Source organism: Canis lupus, chromosome 23 (genome assembly GCF_003254725.2).
Source record: "Canis lupus dingo isolate Sandy chromosome 23, ASM325472v2, whole genome shotgun sequence".
NCBI classification, from domain to species: domain Eukaryota; kingdom Metazoa; phylum Chordata; class Mammalia; order Carnivora; family Canidae; genus Canis; species Canis lupus.
This window is the reverse complement of record NC_064265.1, coordinates 6,688,480-6,693,414: the sequence shown is the minus strand read 5'-3', so window position 1 is coordinate 6,693,414 and position 4,935 is coordinate 6,688,480.

The following is a 4,935-nucleotide window of genomic DNA, read 5'->3' as shown; positions in this document are numbered from 1 at the left end:
TCCTTCTCAGGGTTCTTGTCTTAGCGTGTGCATCCAGGTAAGCTGCATCTTCTTCAGGAATCATGGTGTTGCAAGGGCAAGGAGCAGCCCAAGTGACTCGGTAGAGAGGGGGCTTACTGCAAGGTCATGGGGGACTCCACTGCAAAGGTTTCACGAGAACCAGAGGTCACCTGCACTGACTGGGTGGGCAGCCTTGCTACTTCTCTGTGGCCCAAGGGCTTTCAGCTCAGCCTTGGCCTGGGTGTTCTCTCCTTCTCCCCTGCACACCAGCCTGCTTCACACCAGCTTCTGTTCTTGCTCACTCACAGTTATGTGTCCTGTGCCTATTCTGGCTCTGGAGTCTCTGTGACCTTATAGGGTCTCTTCTTGGAGTTAACTGGCTCACCAGTTTCTAAATTCCTGGGAAAGGAATTTCAATTGGTTGGCTTGGGATCCCATGTCCACCCCTAGTCCTGTCAGCTGTGTGTGATGGTGGTGGCAGGTGACATGGGACATGGGCTGCCCCTCAGGGAGGAGCATGGATTGAGAGTAGTTTTTCTAAGATGTGGACAGTGCGGAATGGGCAGGAGAGAATCCCAGCATTTCTAGTGCCTAAGGGTCATTTCCTGTTTGGTCCAGTGCTCTGGGGCACACCCATGGTAAGCTTCCCTTTCAAGGAAACATGATGCTCTTCTGGTGGCCTGACTCCTGGTCTTTTCTGTTTTGAGTTCTGTTGTTGATATATTGCCTAGAGAGCAGCGCCCAGACCCCCAACACCAAGATTAAATATTAAAACTGTGTGTATTTTTATTAAACAGTTAAACTCTAAATCCATCCAGAATTTATTTTGGATGCAAGGGGTTAGGTAGGGAGTTCAGTTTTATTTCCTCTCCCTAGTGGCTAGCCAGTTATCCTGACACAATTTTTTGATTATCCATTTAAAAAAATTGAATGAACATCTTATTTATCATATATTACATTTTCTTATGCATTCAATCAATCAATATATACATCAATATATCTAGGCTGTATTCAGTTTCATTAACTTGTTAAACCATGTGTCAGAAGCACCATATTTTATTTTTTTAAGATTTTTTTTATTTATTCATGAGAGACACACAGTGAGAGAGAGAGAGAGAGAGAGGCAGAGACACAGGCAGAGGGAGCCTAACGTGGGACTCGATCCCAGGACTCCATGATCACACCCTAGGCTGCAGATGGCTCTAAACCACTGCGCCACCAGGGCTGCCCTGAAGCACCATATTTTAATTAATGTGGGCTGCTGCTTCTAAACTGTGGAGTCATTTTGTACAGCTGGTGATTCTTCTTCTTTTAAATTAAAATACAGTTGACACACATGTTACATTAGTTTCAGGTGTATAGCTTAGTGATTTGACAAGTCTATACATTATGCTGTGCTTGCCACAAGTGTAGCTCCCATCTGTCACTGCGATTACAGTATCATTGACTATATTCCCTATTTTGTGCCGTTCATCCCCGTGACTTACTTATTCCATAACTGGAAACCTGTATCTTCCCTTCTCCTTCCTTCACCCTTTAGCCCCTCCCCACCCTTTCCCCTTCAGTCATTCTTCTGACTACTCATCCTCATATATAGACTGGTCTGGTTTGTATGACACTGGATGCTGAGGAAGAGCCAGAGCAGCTCTTCCTCTCCATGAAGGGAGCCATCTCACCACGGGGGTGCCTCTTTTCTGTGGGGGCACTTCCTCTTCATGTCCAGGTCAGCAGATGGAAGCTGCCAGGATCGAGATGCACTCATTAGCCTGCCCAGTGCCATGGCAAGAGGTATTCCCAGCAGGAACCATGTACCCGGCAGCTCACTACCCACACTCTTAGCGTACTGGTGAGCTCTGAGGAGAAGTGAGGTCGCCCTGTGGCCCCATTCCCTCATGACTTGGCAGCAGGCTGATGGTCACCCTGTTGGATTTTGCTTTGGCGGACTGTGACACCACTCACTCCCATTTCCAGCCACTTGGGTTTATTTATTTATTTTAAATTATTATTATTATTTTAAAGACTATTTATTAATGAGAGACACACAGAGAGGCAGAGACAGAAGCAGAGGGAGAAGCAGAGCTGGATGTGGGACTCGACCCTGAGACCCCAGGATCACGCCCTGAGCCGAAGGCAGACGCTCAACCACTGAGCCACCCAGGCATCCCCAGCCACTTGGGTTTGGGTTTAGAGCTGGGGTGAGAGTTAGGATTCTGGAATCTGTCTCTCACTTTTCAGGTGGGCCCTTACTGGAAGTCTATGCAGCAGGCTGTGAGGAGGCCAGAGCTCCTCCTAGGGCCTTTCAGCTTTTAAGTGTTAGGTCTGGCCTCTTGTTGTGATTTAGTCCTATGTTTATTTAGTTATTCTGATGGAGATTTCAGAAATGAGAAAAGAGAATAAAATGCAGAGACTTAATTGCCACTTGGAGCTTCTACACATTTTTAAGGGAGTAACAGGAGTGGAAGTGATCCCTTAAAGGCAGTATTTCTAAAATGTGGGTCTGTAATAGATTGTATGGTCTGTCCACAACTCTACCTTCCCTCCTCCCCCTTGTCCTGGCTTCTTTCCTCCTCCATGGAAGGAATATACTTCCTTACCCTGTTGTTTTGGCCAAAAGAATGGGAGATGTGATGGGCACAGAGGCTTTAGATGTGTTTGCCTGTTGATGCGGCCTCTTGTGCCCCTGCCATCTGCCACAAAAAGAGCATGCCCTGGTTCAAAAATGAGAGACACGTGGAGCAGACCTGAGCTTGGCCTTCAGACCCAGAGAGACTCTAACTGACCTGCCACACATGGAGGCGAGAAAGACAGACAGTTGTCATTGTAAGTCATTGAGATTAGGGTTGTTTGTTATGTAGCATGCCACCATTGCAGCCCAAGCCTGACTAATACTGGGTCATATATGTGCCCCTCTCAGAGGAAGAAAATTCTAGCGAACCCTCTGTGTTGGCATAATTTATCCACTCATGCAACAAATTGCGCTGAACATGTGTGTGTGTGTGTGTGTGTGTGTGTGTGTGTGTGTGTTGGAGGGGAAGGGATAGAAATAACAAAAGCAGAAAGAGTGAGGAGTAAATCAGGAGTAAATCATTTTACATAATTTAACAAATATTTCAAACAATACTAGGTATACATTTCTTATCCTTATAATTCATACTCATTCATATTCATTGTCATTTAGACAAGCAAGACAAAATGACAAATTAACTTCAAAGAAAGCTACATCATAATCTACATCAATTTGATGGGATGGATGATGTTTTGTTTCTATTAAATTACCTTTTGCACTGCAAATATGGTCCTTATTGTTCTGTCTACATTCTTTCGAGTTAGGTGTGCTCTTACCGTGATGACTCAGTTTTTACCCTATTTTTCTGCAATCAGTATAGAACTTGAATCTGGGTCCTTTGGCTTTTACTTTGTGTAACTAGGTCCTCAAGGAGTCCGTCTGTCCCTGTTCTGTACCACAAACACACCCAGTGAGAATGGGGAAAATTAACAAGGCAGGAAACCACAAATGTTGGAGAGGATGCGGAGAAAAGGGAACCCTCGTACACTGTTGGTGGGAATGTGAACTGGTGCAGCCACTCTGGAAAACTGTGTGGAGGTTCCTCAAAGAGTTAAAAATAGACCTGCCCTACGACCCAGCAATTGCACTGCTGGGGATTTACCCCAAAGATTCAGATGCAGTGAAATGGCAGGACACCTGCGCCCCGATGTTTCTAGCAGCAATGTCCACAATAGCCAAACTGTGGAAGGAGCCTCGGTGTCCAAAGAAAGATGAAGGGATAAAGAAGATGTGGTCTATGTATACAATGGAATATTCCTCAGCCATTAGAAACGACAAATACCCACCATTTGCTTCAACGTGGATGGAACTGGAGGGTATTATGCTGAGTGAAGTAAGTCAGTCGGAGAAGGACAAACGTTATATGTTCTCATTCATTTGGGGAATATAAATAATAGTGAAAGGGAATATAAGGGAAGGGAGAAGAAATGTGTGGGAAATATCAGAAAGGGAGACAGAACATAAAGACTCCTAACTCTGGGAAACGAACTAGGGGTGGTGGAAGGGGAGGTGGGTGGGGGGTGGCGGTGACTGGGTGACGGGCACTGAGGGGGACACTTGGCGGGATGAGCACTGGGTGTTATTCTGTATGTTGGCAAATTGAACACCAATAAAAAATAAATCTATTATTAAAAAAAAAAGTACGTAAAGGACAATAGGACATCGTCTCCTCCCCAGTGATAGGGGACTGCCCCGTGGCCTCTCTTCCTTCGAAAGCCTCAAGGCTATGGTACCTTAATGGTCTCATGAATGGGAGAATAGGGGAGTGGGCTTCCAGAAGAAACCATGAAGCTTTATCAGCCTCAGTAGGTTGGGAGTCTACAGAGAGCATTAAAAAGACTCACGGTGTAAAACAAGAAAATTTTCCTACTATAAGTGAAGCACCGGTTTACAAAGGCTGCTCTTCCTCTAGCTCTGTTATTCTCCATGTTGCTTTAAGATCTGCTTCTTGTGGGGAGGTCCGGGGGGCGCAGCGGTTGGGCCTCTGCTTGGCTCAGGGCGTGATCCTGGAGCCCCGGGATCGAGTCCCACGTCGGGCTCCCAGCGTGGAGCCTGCTCCTCCCTCTGCCTGTGTCTCTGCCTCTCTGCGTGTGTGTGTCTCATGAATAAATAAAATATTAAAAACAAAAACAAAAAACCCCCCCGCACCACAGTAAAAAATAGTAACTCCACTTTCTTTCCGCCCCTGGACGCCCCCGAGCAAGCATCGGTAGAGTCTCCCCTCCCCCCGCCCGCACGTCTAAGTCAGAGTCTCCCAAAGAGCCGAGCAGCTGCGGAAGCTCTTCATCGGAGGTTTGAGCTTGGAAACGACCGATGAGAGTCTGAGGAGCCATTCTGAGCAATGGGGGAGGCTTGCGGACTGTGTGGCC